Source organism: Pinus tabuliformis, chromosome 1_1, assembly GCF_031772625.1.
Source record: "Pinus tabuliformis cultivar Carrire ecotype Pingquan chromosome 1_1, CPIR1, whole genome shotgun sequence".
NCBI lineage: Eukaryota > Viridiplantae > Streptophyta > Pinopsida > Pinales > Pinaceae > Pinus > Pinus tabuliformis.
In genome coordinates this window covers 249,888,710-249,910,203 of record NC_142297.1, presented here as the reverse complement: position 1 = coordinate 249,910,203, position 21,494 = coordinate 249,888,710, and positions in this window count along the sequence as shown.

The following is a 21,494-nucleotide window of genomic DNA, read 5'->3' as shown; positions in this document are numbered from 1 at the left end:
GGAACAACAATTAATCTATTTGAAAATATTGAACAACAAATCTCTAACATACAGGAATGAATTAAGCAGCAATCATAATCTAAGGGAATTAAGCAGCAATCTTTAACTCATAAATGATTTGAACAGCAAACTAAAAATAGTACAACAAACTAAAGTAAGTCTTACGAAATATTGAACAACAAACTGAATCAAATGTAAACATACAGCAAACCAAATCAAATGTTAACACACACGCAAACCTATAATGATGAAATCAGTAATCTGAGTTTAGCATAATATTAACCACAGTTATAAAGAAACAACAATTGCAGTTGCAGTTGAATGACAGTCAAAATGAACAGCAATCACACTTAGAGGTAAACCTTAGCTAAATAGACAATAATACCGATCTGTAAATGAACAATAACGTTACTCTGTAAACGAACATTAATGTTACTCTATAAAGGAACAAGAATGTTACACAATGATATCAATTTGTAAAGGAACAACAACGTGCTACAATTTCAGAATGAATAGCGTAACATTTTAGTTGTAGAAGATAACCTTACTATTCAAATGCGAATTAAATATAATAGAGCCAGTACAAAAAATGATAAGGAACAACAGATTATTGAATGAAGCAAGTAAAATAAATCCAACCACACACGATTTGAAATTGGAAAGTAATGGTACAGAAAGCAAGTGATCCACTAGGGCCGAGCCCTCAGCCTCCAGGGATGCACTACTGCGGTTACTCCAGAATTAAAGATGGAACAGCAACAAAGTTTATATATTAATCATGAAAACAGAGTTATAGTAATCACTTTTTAAAGAGAGTAAATGTTCAAAGTTTAGTTTTCAACAATAAATTCTATAGAACAACAATAATCCCCCTTGGGCTAGCAATGCTGTCCCTTTTTATAGTGGCCAGGCAAAAATATCAATGATACAAATATTCTTAAGGTAGCGATCCCTCAGGATCAAAGGATCTTGAGGGATTCACCCTATCATTATCCTTCAGTTATCTCTCATCCTCTGGCGCTGATTTGGTATTTCTTCTTCCTTTTCCTGGCTTATGTGCTCTGATCTCGATTGCCTCTTTTGGACACGGTTCCCTGCCAAAGGGACAACAATTGGTTTCACCTTGTCTTTTCCTTTGAAATGGTGATCTTCCATTTTATTCATTTTTTGCATAGAAAAAGGTAATAATTAGTTATTTTACATTACTCACAAATCTCTTTAACTTTATCATAACCCTTCATCATATACCCATTTCATAATGTAAAGAAGTTATGAATTAAAGGAGAAGATAACGAAATAAGTGGTAATTACATACCTTTTCTAATGCTCAACACATCCCCCTGCTTACCCTTCTTCATGCCCTCATGAAAACATTGTAGTTAACATGCAAGGCAGTTAGGAAATAGGCTAGAGAAGGGTTCTCAGTCGGTGGTCTACAACCATGATTCCTAGCAAATAATTCAAAAATATGCCATGTCCGACCTTCAAGCAATTCATATAAGGCTCTATATCTAGTGCAGGATTCAAAGTGATTGGACTTTGGAAACCTACAGCCTAACCAAGATGGTCCTTCTCTCAAAATGAGGTCACCATAGATACCTAAGCGGTCAGTAGCTAGCTTAAAATTCTCATAGTTGAATGACTCTCTGTTTTGGATATTCTGATTACAAGTCTGGTATCATAATTTGGCTGCTGCTATGACAAGGTCATTGATGGTAAAGAAGTATTCTACCCCTTGTTGGATAACTGCTGTGTGAATAGGTCCCAATGTTTGGATCACACCCTGAGTTCTCATTAGGTTCCTATGTTTAAACCATAATTGCAATGGGTCTCTAGGTTCACCTCTCACCCATAGATCTAATCCATTCTCCTGTCTTTGAAAGAAATTGTAGGCTTTAAGCCACTTAATCTGATTAACACCACAAGTAATAAATGCCTGAAGTTGGACATCACCCACAAAAGGGCTATGGTTCTATTCTGTTTCTCCATCTAACACAAGATTGTGAAAATAAAATTCACATAACAATCGTTGAACTCTCACCCCGTAATGCTTACAACAGTTTATGAAATCATCAATGGTTTTTATCTCTATAGGTATTCTTGCCTTGACAGCCTTAACTTTCAATTGTAAATATCTTTCAATCAAAAACAAAGCATAGTTTCTGGCGGGTTCTCTACACGCTAGAACATTAGTAAACAGAGAACATAAGGTATCCATTTGATTTATGACTATGTCTAGTCTATGGGTTACCTTTTTGACTCTTTCCTCTACCTTTCACCATCCTTCAAAGGCCTGGCTTTCTGATGCATTGATGTTCTTCAGCTGTTGTTGTAACTTCTGGTATTTTTCTTGAGGAACAATTTCCTCTATAAGTTTCTCTATTGTTTGTTGGGCTTGTGCCAAATCTTTTCGCAGAGTTACTATCCTCATGTCATTATCCAACATGACAATTTTGGGCTGGAGATCTACTTGGATCTCCTTATTGCGACATCTCATTTTTATGGTTTGAGTTTCCTTCTCACTAGAGGACAGTGCCTCTATTTGGATTTCCTTATCACAGGCCGATGCATTGTCCGTTTGTGCTTCTGCATTTGCAACAACCAAATGTTGTTCCTTGCAATTATGAATAACAAGTTTCACTTGAGTCCTTTTGGTATTTTTCTTATGGGGTTTTAGTTAGGTGGTTGCACACTTTTCCCTAGAGGTTCCTTTTGAGTTCTTCCCAATTTTAAGACTCTTATTTGTTGTCGAAGTTGCTTAATTATGTTAAGCAACCTTTGCTATTCCTTTCACAATTTTCTAATTTCCTCTGTTTTCTTAGAAGGAACAGCCGTTTGTTTTCTTAGGCATGGGTTTTGTACCTCAGGCATTGTACCTTCAGCTTGGCCAATTTCCATGTTCCCTTCTTGGAACACCTCCTCAGTATTCCGTTGGTCAGGTTTTTCAGGGGTAGAAATTATAGTTTGTTCTATTGTCTCCTGGGTAGATTCTTCTTCTACCTCTTCTTCATCATGAAATTCTTCGGGTGTATTTTGACTAGGAAAAGATTGTTCCTCTTCCTCATCCTCGTCACTCTTCTCCCTAGATACACTCTTATCATGAGCAGAGTGATCCTCTTCTTCTTCCTCCTCGTCACACATTTCCTCGGATGCACTTTTATCATGAGCAGAGTGCTCCTGTGGCCCTTTTTCAGTATGGGGGTTGAGTGGGCTGTGAGGTTGGACATACTCGCCCATATTGGCTAGAATTTGGGCCAATTCATCTTCTTACGGTGGGTTTAGCAGTCGACTCTCGCTAAGCTACTTTGTTTCCTCCCCTTCTTCTTGACCGGATTGCTCAGTCTCCTCCTCCAGTTCTTCTTCATCGTTTTCCTCCAATTCTTCTTCATTCTCCCCACCTTCCAATTGTGGGGGTTGTTTGTCTTCTGAATCATGTATTTCCATAGGCTAGCTAATGCTTCCCTAGGAATTTCCCAGCATTCCTCTACTCCTTGTGAATCAAATAGATTGTCTTCGTTTTAGTGGTCTGCTCGATGTGTTGGCAATATGTTTATCTATCGAAAAAATCAATTCTTCCCAACTACTATACTATTGGGCAAGACTGTAACTTACTATCAATCGAATTAACCCATGGAAGCTTACTAATGACTCTACATGGCAATATTTCCTCATGCTTCGAGCAACATCATGTAATAAAAAAAATTTAAGAACGCAGGCAAATTCACAACACATTTTTGTTTTAACACGACTAAAAGTTTGAGAAGGCGTGGTCTTACCACGTCTTTTCTGCCATTGTAAGTGATGTAGCTTTGGATGATTCTTGCCAATTCTGCCCATGGCTCTCCCGGGGTTGCCGGTAAGAGTTCTTTCCCTTTGACAGTAAGGTTCTGCCCTTCATCCTAGAAGATGGTTTTGGTGTCTCGCAGTCTCACCTTTTTCAGAGTCCACACAGGTCCAATGGCTGGCAGTCCCAAAGCTTCAGCAATTTTGTCATCTGTGACTGCTATCTGTCTCCCTCTCACCATGGAATGATTTTCCTGCAAATTCTGCAGAAATTCGATTGCCACTGCCTCGTAAGAGTGCTGCAGACGGTTAAGGTAAGCTATCCATCCTGCCCTTGCTAGGATTTCTCGTTCAGTGTTAGAGACCATTAACACCTGTTTCTCACTATGAATTGATCTTCCTCCCATCCTATTCATGCTTAGCACACCGTAAAAGGATACGACGATGGAATAGCAGGCTATTCAAATCACTGTTAAGAAAACACAAAGGAGATGATGGAACAGTAAGTTGTTCAAATTTCTAATTTACTACTAATTTTTGCATAGCAAAACACAAAATGGCGTCGGAACAGCAAGCCATGCATATTGGGAAACAAAATACCATTAGGCTTGATATTCTCGAGTCATAATACCTCCAAATAATGAGCTGACACACATGCCAGTGAATTATGGAGATCACCCGCACCCCCTATAATGTGATAGGTCGTCCTCGACCATCAAATAAAGGAGCAGCATGGTAAATTGTTGTCATACAGTGGAATAAAGGAACAATTTATAGATATATGACATGTTTACAAAAATGAGTGGATTACCAAAATCGAGGTATATGATGAAATCCCTCATAAATAAGGAAATGTCATGATATGATGCGAAAAATGGAGGATAGGACAACTGATGTGAATAAAAGTTCTTATGCAGTCATTATCCACTTTAACCATCATGATTGCTTTATAAATTATTTTCATGTATCAAAGGTTTGAAAGGTTTATAGGACATAATATCTTTCGAAATCACTATAAAGATATAAGAATAAGGATTTATAATAACTATTGGTGTATAGGAAATATGACTTCAATACCATCAACATAGCTCTGTTGCCCACAGGTGTCTATAACCTTGACAGAGTTTCTTATTTCACCCTTGGAACCATAATCCTTTGTGTATGCCTAGGAAAGTGCTTGTACAATGTCAGAATGGTGGCCATTGTGCTGGCTTGGTAACCAGATGAATCACAATGCCATTCACCAGGAAGGAGTGAAAGGTGGGCAGGCCAGCTCGTGATGAGACCTCCTATTCCAAGGACTTTTTATTTTTCTGATATGCCTCTTGGATCATATCCCTGGTGTGGTGGCCATAGTGCGAATGCCACTTCACTTTCTTCCCTATGATCATGGTAGGCTGGCTCTTGATGAGACCCCCTATCCTTCATCTGACAAATCATGTTAGTAATCATATAGGTATACATATTTTATTTTTCTTCTTTTATTTTATATAGCACTTTTCCTATTTATATACAGAGGGTGCCTCAACACTCCTTAAGAGTAGGGATGGTGGAAGAAGTCTGAACATCTCAATACAGAAAAACATGACCTTATTCTTATTCAATAATAATGATCAAAGACAATTATGGGGGATTAAAAAGAACCATCATGATAAAAATAATCAATCACATTGGTATTATTGAAAATAAAGACAACAAAGTGATATAAATAGTTGTGCCTTTTCCTCTTTGCTCTTATCAATTCAAAGCAATTTCTTTTAAAGATAACTATTTTTCTTTGATTTGGTGATTTCAGTATCCTCTAGTTGTTGTATTCTTGCATAAATGTATAGCTATGCCCTAAATGACCATTGCTCACAAAAGTCCTGTAAAATGGTGAAACACACATACACAAAAAAAGAAAAATTCACTCAAAAATGGTTGTTCTTTAGATAGAACAATTGTTGTTTCTTTAGAGGGACAACAAAAGAATATTTACACATAGAAACCACAAGCAAAAAGGAAAAAACATACTCGAAAGTGTTGTTCCTTGAAAGGAACAACAACTATTCCTTAATCGGAACAACAAAATAAAATAAGCGCAAACAAAAGATGCGGAAATGTTGTTCCTTCAGAAAGGAACAACAAAAATGAAAGTGTTGTTCCTTTGGAAAGGAACAACAAAAATGCTGGCGCGTTATTCCTTTAGAAAGGAATGGCAAAACGTGAAAGTGTTGTTCCTTCAGAAAGGAACAGCAAAAATGCGGAAATGTTGTTCCTTCGAAAAGGAACAGAAAAATGCAAAAGTGTTGTTCCTTCAGAAAGGGACAACAAAATGACGAAAATGCTATTCCTTCGGAAAGGAACAACAAAATGCAAAAGTGTTGTTCCTTTAGAAAGGAACAACAAAACGACAAAAATGTTGTTCCTTTGGAAAGGAATAGAAAAATGCAAAACTGTTGTTCCTTCAGAAAGGAACAGCAAAACAGCGAAAATGTTGTTCCTTCGAAAAAGAACAACAAAATGCAAAAGTGTTGTTCCTTCAGAAAGGAACAGCAAAATGGAGAACATGTGGTTCATTCGGAAAGGAACAACAAAATGCAAAAGTGTTGTTCCTTTAGAAAGGAATAGAAAAATGGTGAAAATGTTGTTCCTTCGAAAATGTAACAACAAAATGAAAAAGTGTTGTTCCTTTAGAAAGGGAAAGCAAAATGATGAAAATGTTGTTCCTTTGGAAAGGAACAACAAAATGCAAAAGTGTTGTTCCTTCAGAAAGGAATAGTAGAACGAGAAAATGTTGTTCCTTTGGAAAGGAACAACAAAATGTAAAAAATTGCAAAAATGAAAAAATATGTACAAGGAGTAATGTACACAATCAAAACAGAAAAAAAGTTATGTACAAAATTTTAAAAGTAATCAAATTACTTAATGAACCAAAGGCGAGGAAGAGTTCTCTTCCTTCGCCAGAATCTGCATGTTAGAATCTTCCCAGAGTTGCTGGTAGAAGGATTCCAGAGTAAGTGGTTTGTGATACAGTCGAACTCGGTGGCCATTTGCTTTAAAGGTATGTCCAAATCCGTCAATAGTACTTAAAGTAATGGTTCTATTATCATGCAGTTTCTGGATTTCATATGGTCCCAGCCAGTGAGTTTGAAGTTTCCCTCGAAAATCCTGAAACTTGAAATCTTATAGTAGTGCCCAATCTCCTTCGTGGAAGACTTTCTTTTTGATGACGACATCATGCCATTTTTCTCTTTTTTGTTGGATTAATGTAGTATTTTGAAGAGTGAAGAGACTGATTTCATCTAGCTCATTGATTTGCTGTAGTCTATTAATCTGGGCCTCATTTGAATCTAGACTGACTTCTTGTGCTGTTATCAACATTTGTATTTCGAACTCTATTGGAAAGATGGGTCCCTTTCCAATTACTAGCTAATATGGTGAATAACTGGTGGTGTTTCTCCACGTTGTTGTGTATGCCCGCAAGGCTTCCGTCAATCTTGTAGTCCAATCTTGTCTATGTGACGCTATGGTTTTTGTTAGTATTGCTTCTATTACTTTATTCTTGCTATATACTTGGCCATTTGCCTGTGGGTGGTAGGGAGTGGTAATCTTGTGTTGAATATGATAGTTTTTTAATGTTGCAGCAATTTTATTACCAGCAAACTGTGGTCCTCCGTCCGTCATTATGTCTCTTAGGAGGCCATATTGCACAAATATTTGGAACAGGAAATGAATGATGGAATCCTCTGTAGCGCTTGGAAGTACCTCTGGTTTAACCCATTTGGTCACATACTCAGTTGCTACCAAAATATATGTTTTATGGTTTGATGATGGGTTGATCGAATTAACAAAATCAAGTGCCCAATGCTCAAATGGTTCGATGACTAGCTATGGGCTCAAAGGCGTTTCATCGGACTTTCGAGGCCGTCCTGCTCTTTGGAAACTATCACAAGCTTGAGCAAATTTATTTGCATCTTTGAAGACTATGGGTCGGTAATACCCTGTTTGCAGAACTTTGTGACTAGTTTTTCGATTTGTGAAATGTCTGCCACATGGTCCATTGTGACAAGCTTTTATAATTTCAAATATTTCATCTTCAAAAATGCATCTTCTGATGTGCATATCTGCCCCTGTATGGAATAAGTAACCCCCAATCCAAGAAAATAGGGTACTACGCTACCTAATCTGTTTCCGTTCATTGGGGGTCAAATGCTTTGATAATTTTCCTACTGCTAAATAATTTTCAACATTAGCATACCAGGGTGTTTTGACAGTAACAGCGAATAAATGTTCATCTGGAAATTGATCTTCGACTGCTACTGCATCCACCGGCTTTGGCATTCGTGAGATAAAGTCAGCTACAGGATTCTCTTTCCCTGGTCGATCTTTTATTGTGATGTCAAATTCCTTTAACAAAATCAACCATCTTGTTACTCTACCATTTGTAATTGGTTTATTTGCTAAATATTTTATGGCAGAGTGATCTATATATAAAACAACAAGATATCCAGTTATATAATGCCTAAATTTATTTACAGCATGTATTACACCTAAAAATTCTTTTTCAGTAACAATATAGTTTAGCTTAGTAAGAGACAAATTCTTGTTAATATAGTACATTGCATATGATTTTTTGTCTTCTTCCTACCCAAGGATTGCTCCAATAGCTGTGTCTGAAGCATCTGATGAAATTTGAAATGGTAGGTCCCAATCTGGGCCTCTGAGCACTAGGGTTGTTGACACAAGCTTTTTCAGATCCTCAAAAGCATGGTCACATTTCTCTGTCCAAAGAAAACCAACATTCCCTATTAGTGCATATAGAGGTTCAGCTATTTGAGAAAAATGTTCTATAAATCTCCTATAATAACCAGAAAATCCAAGAAAACTACATACCTATGTCTGTGTGGTCGAAGTAGGTATTAACAAAATTATTTGAATTTTGGCCAGATCTACCTATATTCCAGTTGCTGAGATATAATGACCTATGATGAGTCCTTCAGTCATCATCATATAACACTTTTTATGGCTTAAGCAGAGCCTGGTGGTGATACATTGTTGCGGCACCTTTTCTAATGTGTCTAGTACTGGGTCGAAATCATCTTTGTATGGTGTGAAATCATCCATGTATACTTTGATCCATTCATTTATTAAATCTAAAAAGATGCTGAGGATAGACGTTTGAAATGTGGAAAGGGCATTGCATAGGCCAAAGTGTAAGACTTCGTAGGCAAACGTTCCCCAAGGATAGGTAATGGTAGTTTTGTCCTAGTCTTTAGGGGTAACCTGAATTTGATTGTACCCACTGAAGCCATCAAAGAACAAAAATAATTTCTTACCTACTAATGTATCTAATACCTGGTCAATGAATGGAAGGGGAAAGTGGTCTTTCTAGGTTGCTTTGTTTAATTCTCTATAATCTACACAAATCCTCCACTTTCCATTCTTCGTTGGCACCACTACTAGTGGGGAGACCCATTTGCTATCGATATTGGATAAATAAAGTTTACATCTAAAAGTTTTTGTAATTTAGCTTTCATAATGTCTTTTAGGTGAGGGTTAAGTCTCTGTTGGGGTTGGTGAACAACATCCTTTCTGTATAAATGTGGTGTGTACATAGCTAGGGATAGATTCCATTCATGTTTGGATAATCCCATGCAAAAGCTTCATTTTATTTTCTCAGTAGTTGGATCAGTTTCTCTTCTTGTTCAGGAATCAGGGTATTATTGATGTTTAAATTATTTTCCCGGCTCAATTTCTATAGTTTTTCTATTTGAAACAAAGGTAGTAGGTATTGTTTGATCACGAGTGTCTTTGAGAGGATCTTCTTCTAGTTCATTGTGAAATGCTACCTCTATCATGTGACATTGTACTTGGGATCTGGATTCAACTTGGTTAATAAAGTAGTTAATAACATCATCCTCTGTTTGATCTTTGAAATCGAGGGAATTTTCTAGAGTTAATGGGGATCTAATGTTTGCGGTAAGGTATGATACACGATGTTTGTTGGTTTTTATTATTGTTACACTTAGCTGAGCTGGAAGGTATAGGGCTAGCTTCTTGATGTTACTCCCTCTAGTTATGGTCATAATGCCTTGTCGGCAGCCAATGTAAGCATCAGTGGTTGCAAGCCAAGGTCTGCCAAAAATTAATGGATGTCCATCGAGTCAGTTTTTGGGGTTTATTATTAGAAAGTTGGTAGGATATTCCCAAGAATCAACAGATACCATGACATCATGTAGTGTACCTTCTAGCCTAACCACTGATTGGTCAGCCAGTTCTAATAAGGTAGAAGTTGGTTCTACTGATGTAATGCCTAGTTTTTGATAAGTGGTGGTTGTTAAAACATTAATTGAAGCCCCTAAATCAACTAATGCATTTGAAAGGGTTTGTCCATTGATTTGCACTATCACTATTGGATTTCTTGGGTTTTCATATTTGACGGGTGCTTCTTTTCCTGATAACATGTCAGATAAGGTGCCAGCTACTTGGACTATTGGGTTATTTGATATTCTCCTCCTTGGTTTTTTTATACATAGCTCTTTGATGGTTTTTTCATATATCGAGATATCTTGGATCGCTTGGAGGAGTGGGATTTTTATGTACAAATTCTTTAGTTCTCCCAGAATATCAAAGTCAGGATGTTCTATAGGGCACGATATGATTAATCATTATGGGAATGGGGGTGAAGATGTGGTTGCTTAGTAATGAGTCTATTTTTTGACCACATCTTCTTCTTGTAATGGTTGTTCTGTGGGTAACTGATTTTCAACCTGAACATTTTTATCTCCCTCGATTTCTATAATACACCCAAACCTTAATTGAAGGTCATTGCACTCCCTTAGATCGGTTTCTAGTTCTGATGTTTCAATTATTTGAATAGATTGCACCAGTCTGTTATTTGGGTTTGGTTTGGGCTGGGCTGGGAGTTGCGGTCTTAAATTGGACTAGGGGTTTTATTGTAGTGTTGGCAGTGTAGGTTGAGGGAGTGGAATGGTTCCTACTAGCTGATTCATTAGTGTTTGCAAGTTTGTTTGCCAGGCTTGACTCTGCGAAGTGGGAGGGGACCATTGTTTTGGATACACATTAGTTTGCCAATATGGTGGAGCATAGGGAAAATTTGGCCAATTAGATTGGCTTGCTTGATTCGGCCATGGTGATGATGAAGAAAATGGTTGTTGTGACCAATTTTAGAAGGGAGGTTGATTCTACCACATTGTATTATATTGTTGAGCATGATATTGTGGAGGCTGGAAAGAAGAAGCTGGATCAGGGAACATACTTGATTGTCATGACTACCATTGACGACGCTGATTAAGTAGGTACACCAGTTCTGGTTCTTCTTGCTCTCCTTTATATACTGCTTTGAAACTTGGAAGTGAGGGGCAACTCTCCATAGAGTGATCTTTTGGACAAATAGTGCAAACTTGAACTGCATCTAATGGGCATTGTTTGTGGCTATGTTTCTTTCTACATATGGGACAGAATATTGCCATATTTTTCTCTGACTTTGCTTCTTTCTGCTTCACTTGCATAATATTGAGCTGCATTGTCAAAGTCCCCACTATACCAGTTTTGAAGTTTTCTAATAGATTTCTGATTTCTGCGTGAGTTACTCCTCCTGCAAAGATCGTGTTGTCCCTTGTAAACTTGTCATGTTTTGCTGGTTTTAGCCTTGTGCTACCTTGTGAGCTCCTGATACATAAATCAATGATGTTAGCAAAATATTCTTGATAAATGTCTCCTTTTCCCATAATATTCAATGTTTCAATCCATTCTTCCTTCATACCTTTAATTAATGTTGTTTTTAACACATTATCAGGTAAGGGTAATGATGCATAAGGAGATCTTTGAATATTATACGGAAAACGTTCAACATATTCTTCTAGTGTCTCATTAGGTCTAGCTACCATCTGAAATATTTAATCCTTTAATTCTCCAGACCTACAATAATAGTGATATTTATTCAAGAAGGAACCTTTCATCTGATCCCAGTCATTTATAACACCTCCACCTAACCCCATAAACCATCGTAAAGCAGCTCCTTTTAATGTGGAGTAGAATAGTTTCAACTTTTGGGGATTGTTGGTATAGTCATTTCCCCTGCACAACACATCGAATTCAAATAAAAATGCATCTAGGTCTTCCGATGTTAGGCCATGGAATGTAGGGATATGCTAGAGAGGAATTGCCTTGATAGGTGCATTAACTGCAGTATCTACAACATGATATTGCAGTGTGGAGGTTTGGGAGTTTTGCTGGTTTTGGCCCATTTGGTCAAATATGTGTCAATAACCTTCCGAGATTTCTAGGAGGGTATTCCTAGGCTGTTTAGATGGAGTAGGAGTGGCTTTAACAGGAATGGACTTAACAACACTTCCTTTGTCTGTGATGATGAGAGTTCCTAATGTCTGGGGAGATTTTTGCTCTTAGGGTTCTTCAACGTCATTCTGGATGATTTTTACAACACTTCCCTTATCTGCGTTGCTTAATGGCTGAATTATTCCAGGAGGAGATGTTGGTTCTTTAGTTTCCCCAATTTCTCCTTTCCCTTCGCAGAGATTACTAAGGTTCCCTTCTTGCAATGATTTTGGGCCAGATTTCTAAATTTCTTGAAAATCTTGCTCCTCAGTTTGGCTGTGCACCTCAGCAAAGGCTACATATGGTGATCCTGTGGCATAAAGGGAACTAGTAGGTTGTCTAGAAGCAACTTTTCTAGGTCCTACTAAAGGCTCAGACTATGCTTTTTTAAGGATTTCGTCAATAAAGGTCGATCGGCCAAGGGTCACCAGCTCCTTAGCTTTATCAGGCTTGGGTAGTGGTTTAGGATTCTTTTCAGGTTTTTTCTGCTTAGTCATCCACACAAATTAAACGCTGATTTCTACCCAAAATGACAACAAATCTGCAAGAAAGCGGTTAGGGGAGCAGGTCTGTTACATGCTCCATATGTAGGTTCTTACCTTCTGTTTTTAAAACCTAATTATTTCGTAGCGGGTACTTACACTACTCTCAAAAGAAACAAATGGCAACACTCTTCCCTGACAACAACGCCAAAATGTCGAGCAGTAAAAAGGGTCCTTTTCACCTCTATTTACCCTACATTAATTATCAATCCACGTATGGTTTGTTATCTCAAGAGTGTACTCAGTCTGAGGCAGTCACTTGTCAAGAGCAATGTTAGTAGTATAGTGCTTTTGCAAAAGTAAATAAATTCTAGAAACAAACTCTAAATGTAATGGAAATAAATTGAAATGCTTTGTAACTAAATCATTCTTTTAAGAAACTAGAACACTTCATTAGTCAAGGGTGTAGTAATGGTAACTCTTCTCTTTGTAAACTAATGCAAATGAAAAGAAATCAAATAGAAGATCTCCAATCTTGGAACCAGACAACAATAGTTAATGTTCAGTACAGTTGTAGATTGTTTTGTCCACACCAAAGCAATTACTTGAAATGATAATTCAATTAACAGAAAAGGGAACAACAATTAATCTATCTAAAAAGATTGAACAACAAAGCTCTAACATACAAAAATGAATTAAGCAGAAATCGTAATCTAAAGGAATTAAGCAGCAATCTTTAACTCAGAAATGATTTGAACAGCAAACCGAAAATGGAACAGCAAACTAAAGTAAGTCTTATGAAATATTGAACAACAAACTGAATCAAATGTAAACACACAACGAACCAAATCAAATGTTAACACACAGGCAAATCTATAATGATGAAATCAATAATCTGAGTTTAGCATAATATTAACCACAGTTATAAAGAAACAACAATTGCAGTTGCAATGGAACGATAGTCCAAATGAACAGCAATCACACTTAGAGGTAAATTGTAGCTAAATAGACAATAATAATGATCTATAAATGCACAGCAATGTTACTCTGTAAACGAACAGTAACGTTAATCTGTAAAGGAACAATAATGTTACACAGTGATATCAATCTATAGAGGAACAACAAAATGATACAATTTCAAAATGAACAGCATAACATTTTAGTTCTAGAAGATAAAACTACTATTCAAATGCGAATTAAATATAACAGAGCTAGTACACGAAATGATAAGGAACAACAAATTACTTAATGAAGCAAGTAAAAGAAATCAAACCACACACGACTTGGAATTGGAAAATAATGGTTACTCCATAATCAAAGACGGAACAACAACAAATTTTATATATTAATTATGAAAACAGAGTTACAGTAATCACTCTTTAAAGAGAGTCGATGATCAAAGTTTAGTTTTCAATAGTAAATTCTATAGAACAAAAATTATCCCCCTTGGGCTAGCAATGTTGTCCCTTTTTACAGCAGCCAGGCAAAAATATCAAAGATACAGATATTCTTAAGGTAGCGAGATTTGCCCTATCGTTATCCTTCAGTTATCTCTTCATCCTCTTGCTCTAATTTGGTATTTATTCTTCATTTTCCTGGCTTATGCACTCTGATCTAGATTGCCTCATCTGGATGTGGTTCCCTGTCAAAGGGACAGTAGTTGGTTTCACCTTGTGTTTTCCTTTGAAATGGCGATCTTCCATTTTCTTCATTTTCTGCATAGAAAAAGGTAATAATTAGTTATTTTACATTACTCACAAATCTCTTTAACTTTATCATAACCATTTATACCCATTTCATAATGTAAAGAACTTATGAATTAAAGGATAAGATAATGAAATAAGTGGTAATTACATACCTTTTCTACATTGTCAGGTCAAGCACTCCATCAATCTGACCTAGGGCATGCTGCTACCCAATGGACCTATCTATCGACTCTTTGTTTTGTAGAATGCTGAGATCAAGACGCAAATTTAGGATTTGTTGTAGAAATGGAACATCAAGTCAAGTTCATCATCCTCTAAAACCTTGATCATATTGTTACAGAAGAAGGATGGGACCTGGAGACTCTGTATTGACTATCAGGTGCTGAATAAGATCATTGTTTGGAATAGTTATCTAATCCCATAGATTGATGACCTTATTGACCAGCTCAAAGGGGGCCAAATATTTCAGCAATATTGAATTGAAGTCAAATTATCACAAGGGATTGATCGAACCCTCCGATGTGTGGAATACTACCTTCAAATTGGAGGAGGGCCTTTTCGAACGACTGATCATGCCTTTCCGGTCGATGAATTCCCCCGTAACTTTCGCGAGGCTAAGGGAAGATATATTGTGAAACTTGACTAAGTCCTTCATGATGATGTATATGGATGCCATTATGATCTTCATCCATAGTTAGAAAGAGCACCTCCACCATATTTGATAGGTCCTCTAAACCCTATGGCAATACAAGTTGTATGCAAATTGGAGAAATCAACTTTTGGTTTGACCCAAGTTCAACATCTGGGGTACATCATGGATGAGTGGGTGTGCATGTGGACCTAGCCAAGATACAAGCCATTTGGGATTGACCAATCCCAACCACTCTAACAGAGCTCCATAGCTTTCTAAGTTTCTCCAACTTCTACTACAGGTTAATGTTGGGCTTCTCTCATATCACTTGGCCTTTAAGTCAAGTTACCAAGGGAGGGGCGAAAGGAAAGGTATTTTTATCTGAAGCCCAACAAAATTTGCTTGTCCAGTTGAAGCATCGCCTCTACTATGCACCAGTATTGACATTACTAGAAATGCAATAACCATTTGAGATTGAGATAGACGCCTTTGGCTATGATATTGGTGTAGTTCTTACTTAGTAGGGGCATCCAATTGCGTATCATAGTGAGACACTTTTAGACAAAGTTTGAAAGTATCCCACCTATGAAAAATATATGTATTCCATTATGTAGACCTATTGACAATGGAATCATTACATTTTGGGGAAGGACATGATCATCCACGCAAGACACTGACCATTGCAATTTATACAAACATGAGGGAAGTTGCGGAACAATCACCATCATAAATGGTCCACATACCTACAAAAATTCGATTTGAACATTAAGTACAAGAATGGAAGCAAAAACAATGTTGTAGGCTTCCTCAATGGACCGTCGATCATGATGCTGACCACAATGATCGAATCTTGTGGGAACGATACTGTTGGTGGCCGCATCTTTACAAGGGTGATCTAGAATTTGGCAACATATACCAAAAGCTCATGGAAGGAAAGAAGTTTCCAAATTTTAACCTCTAGGATGCACTATTATGCCACCTAGGACACCTCTATGTTCCTTCAAGTGAGTGTGCCAATATATTTGGGATGTGCACTATAGTCAGGTTGCTAGACATTTCAAGGTAAAAAAAATAGTGGTAGTGTTGTAGAAGTATTTTTAAAAGTCAAATCTTCGACATGATGTTGGGAAGTACATCAAATCCTGCACTTTCTGCATCATTTCCAAACCAAACATCAAGAAGCAAGGCCTAATACTCTCCTCTTCCCACTCCTAGTCAACGTTGGGAATCCATATCCATGGAATTACATGTCAAACCTTCCTTCTGCTAAGCATGGAAATGACTGTATTTCCGTGGTCATCAAAATATTATCTAAGATGACCATTATAGTAGCCTAGAAGAAGAATGTCATAGCATAAGCCACTACTAAGCTCTTCCTTGAATGAGTGTGGGTACACTTTGAGAGATTAGGTTCCAAAGTAAATTTTGTTCAATTCTCTGGTTGATGGTGGATACCAAGCTCACTAAGTCCACAACTTTCCATCCCCAAAATGATGGCCAAAAATAGGTCGTCAATAGGATGATCGTACACATTCTTTGCATGTACAACTCAAAGCATACAAATAGATGGGAGGAAAGCCTCCCCTATGATAGACACAAATAAAACAAAGCTCTCCAGGAAACAATTGGCCACAACCCCTTTCAAGTGGGATAGGGATTCCAACCACTATGTGCCATTAATGTGGCTATACCATTTGTTGCTACTCAGGAAGATTCGACTCATGTTTAGTCCAAAGATGACAAGGCTAACAACTTCATTAAGCATGTTTAGCACATCCATGAGTAGTTCCATGATATATTTGACAGATCCAAAGCTAGGTACAAGCAGTGACATGATTAGTATGAGGTGCCACATAAGTTCCAGGTGGATGACAAAGTTTGGCTACATCTATGGAAGGAATGCCTGCTATGCCCCACCGCAAGATTCACCCACTCCGATATGGACAATAAAACATCAACAAGATTTTAGGGGACAATTCCTTCTACCTCGACATTCAACTATTTCTTGGCCTACACCCAGTATTCAATGTGGACTGCCTTTGGCCATACTTTCCACCATTATTGTACACAACTTACATTGCAAAACAACTCACACGAATGGAGTTAAACCCAAACTACATGGAATAGTCCAAAAATAATCATATCATGGACACTAAGATCAAGAGCACTTGTCAACAGAGGATCCACCTACATTGAGTTGTCACCTGCTACTGCTAAAAATAGGAGGGGATCCCTAAAGGGAAAATGTTAGGCCAATGGATACAGATGGAGACGTAGCCCATGGTCACCTCAGCTGAGGCTCACTTCTATTTACATATTTTTACCAAAGGGAGGAGACTCGGTATATTATGGAGTCACCGATGAACGACAAGTCAATGAAATGATGTGGAGTGACTGAAACAATCCCTTTCTCAGAAGAGTTAGAAGGATAAGGCTTGTTTTCTTCCTAAGAAAAGTACAATCTCTTCTAGGGAAAAGAAATGAGGATTCAAGTGTTAGGTTTATGGGATATGAGTTATGAAGTAACTACCCAATCCCTAAAATCCCTATTGTAATTAGTATCCAAGATGGCTCTTGATGAATTATTTTTATAGAGGAGTTTGACGACATGGGGCCAAGTGGAAATAATCTAGGATAAGGGGAATGATTATAGCAACTAATGTTGCTCTTACTGTAAACAAGTTGGCGAAAGCATAAAAGAAAGAATTTTCACTTGAAGGTGTTGATTTGATCCTTTGAAGTACTAGCCTTGGGGATGCTAAGGAAAATTTTGATCGCAGAGCTAGGGCTTGGATTTTCTCCCAAATCGACCATCCAAATGGCTTCAAAATTGAAGGAGACCTTGAGGAAACACAAACATAGGAGACCCTAGGAGATTGAACTTTTTGGAGGGCTATATTGTCAGGAAATTCTTACTCTAGTGTCACCAACTTGGCTAGACGTGGAAGAAGGTGAAGGAATGTGACTTTTGGTGAGCACCTTTTGGTAGATCAGTGCCTTATTCTTTGGGAGAACAAATTCTATGATGAATATGATTAGGATTTATTGGTTCCCAGTTAAGGAGGCCTCAATACCACTTCACTAGCCTTCCGGGTCAACAACAAAAAATCTTGCATATTTCATACTTCGATGCACAAAGGGAATGTATTATCAAGGAAAAACTATTTGATAGAATTACCCCTAGGATATTTCATTCATATTACATGGCCCATACATTATTATATTCTATAATAGATACAAAATTCCACAATTTTAAGTAGCGAATGCATGCAACAATTATCCCTAAAACAATGAAAATCCCAGTCCAATGTATATGAAAACGTAAAACAATAATAACATTCCAATAATGTAATTACATGTAACACAATATATCCAACCATTCACAACTAGCAAGAGAGAAGATTCAAGAGAATATAGACCAATATCCACACATCAAAATTCATTCATAAAGCTCCAATTCATCCTCTAGAAAAAGTGTGAAAATCTCAAGAGAGAGAAAATATCCAATCCAAAGATTGTGAGAAAATGAACTCATATCACTTGTATTTATACACAAATTATGATTTCAAATTAGCCTCCTTGGCCTACATAAGCCCCATAAATAAAATAATGTTCTAAAAATTCAACTTTTTGTGACAAGCCCACCAAACTAGCTGATAAATTAAACAAATAAGCCTCTCAAGAGGTCAAATAATAATCTTTGCATGTTTTGGGGCCCCTTAAGAGGCCTAATGAGGTCCATGGGTGTCACAATGAAGAGTAGGGCCCCCAAAAGTAGGGGACAAGGGGTTGGTCCCTTGCAATAACCTATGGTGCTCGAAATGACATGTGGGGGCAGACATAAAGGGGCTTCATTCAATGAGCCCATGACTTATCACATGAATTCATGGTATGCTAAAAATATCCTTAATTTGACTACATATTATAAAATAATTATAAAATTCACATTATTTATCCCCCTACCAATATGAACCTAGTACAACTTCCCAATTTAAAAGACCCCTACTGTCACTAGATATTTTATGTATCCATTTTTTCATTAGCTTTGAGATCCATTTTTTATACCTGCCATTATAAAAACCCTTTACCCTCTATTATATGAGCAATAAATTATGTCAAATTTTCATCAATATATATCCCTATTAAGAATGTGCATGGCATGATATTGTTCCATTACTGAAGCCACTCTCGGCACACAAGTGTCTTCATCAGAATCCAAACAAATTGAAGATGCCTGTAGATTGCCTGTAAGGGCTAGGATGAGTGCAGGTGATGGCACATCATCGTGCAAGTCCTAGGTCATCTTCCAAGTGTATGGTGAAAATGTTGGGCCAGCTGGGCATGATGGATTAGGTGCATCTTCCTCATCGAGTAAGTGAACCACGAGCAATCTCTTAATGGTTATGGGGATCCATGGAGTGTTGTTTCCTATTGTGGATGCCATTGGCTCTCCACACACACCCTACATGTTATCATGTAACCCTATGGAGGATTATGACCCTGTATAGGGAGATCAAACCCAAAATGGATGGCACATCTAGTCCTACATAAGATCTAATGTGTCCCCTAACCTTCCAATACAATAGGTCTTTAGAGAAATCAATTAAATGATCTTACCAAATCATGGACCATAGGTGGGGACTTCATAATAGATTTGCATTCCATAATGTGCTTTGGGATGGGCCAATATCTCCTAAATTCGAAATGGGGCTATAACCAATAATCCTATAGGTGCTTTATACTTCTAAAGGGGATAATATAGTCAAGATACAACCTTTAGAAGGTGGTGGCATGTGGTAGATAGGTGAATGAAGTAGGGGATGAAAAGGGGCAACATTGGGTGACATGTTGGGGTACAACGGTGTCTAATAAGAGGAAAACCCATAGTTTGGTTTATAATATATAGGAGCATGAAATCATGGTACATGAGTTGTCCCGACCTTGCCTTTTCCACCCTTATTTGTATTGCTTTTGTCATTTTATGATTTTCTTTGATTAAGTTCTTAAGGTTCAAGGAATTAGAGCATGATGTATAAGATATAGTAGTGAATCCCCCATTTCAGGTAGGGCGGTTCATTGTCCACTGTGGTTTGGGACAATCATGGGTTCCTATATCGTGAAGTAGGTTCATAGAACATACAAGAACCAGGGTGACGACCATGATGATGGGGTCGATCTCATGCATTGTATTTTTCCCACGTGCTAAATGTATTTGTCCCATCCATATTTTTCATTTTGTGGTACATTTTGTTGTTGAATGTTGTTATATATGATTTATCTTTCTTTTCAGCTACATCAACATCTGGACCTCATTCCATGCCATGACCCGAGGTGTGAGTGAGGGGAAGGGGCATGCCAACCCTATGCGGACCTAATAGAGAAATGTGGACCCTGGTGGGGGAACTAATGAATAGGGTAGTAATGAATAGAAATTGGGTAATATAAGAGGATAAGGGAGTGGGACCACGTAACCAAAATCAAGGTTTCCCATGAAATACCATCCATGGAACCAAATGGTCAACAAAAGAGATCCCATGGGACTAGAATCCAAGGTTAATTCCTAAAGGTTGCCTAGGGGACAAAAGCATAGACCTAACCCATTGGTTTTGTCGAATCTCCCCATTAATCCATGCTCATAAGTGACCCTGATAAGAAAATTACAATACTCAACTTCCAAATGACAAGGCATACATTTACGTTCGGCAGGCTCACCTTCAAAAATACAATCATCGAAGATGGATGAGGGACCACATGACTATCTCAGATGGTGGAGAAATGGCATAATGAGCTAGCTTGTGGCTACACAATGTTGCTGGCTACCAATTAAGGACGATATTAGAGAAAACAATTCCCCTAGGGATATTACCCATAAGATAATGTGTAACATCTCGCTCCAATTGGGATGTAATCTATCAAAGAAGTGGGTGCAGCTACTCGAACGGGAGGTCACGAGATCTATTATAATGTCTTCACTATCATAGACTTGAGACCTACACATAAAATAAATGGAATAACATGTGCCAACATGTTATCACTGTGTCTCATGATTTCACATACTATATGTTATGCCATAAAATCAACAGAAAATAAAATATGCAGATATGCACCTATCTATCTTGAGAAATAATATCATATGATGTTATTTCTAATGCGAAAATGAGCATGCAAGGCATCCTATACTAACATGCATATAGTAAGGCTAATACTAACTGTAATCATAATTCAAGTGGAACCAACATATCATCACATAAATATACATATGCTTGCCAGTATGATTACGCACAGAGAAATTCAGAAATCAAATGTGGACATAGTCACGTGGTGGATGAAGGGGGTAGGAGGTGGGAAAATATGATGTCCATCTCAGTTAAAGGGAATACTTAGCAGAAATAAATAGGTCAATATAGTAGTCTCATGCTTTCCTTCTAGGTACATAATGGTGATATGAATTATCATTCTCAAGAACTCCTTATCACAATCATTTTATGCAGTATTTTTCTTTGTAGATGCGACACCATTGTGATGGGAGGGGAACGAAAGGCTAGGGAAAGA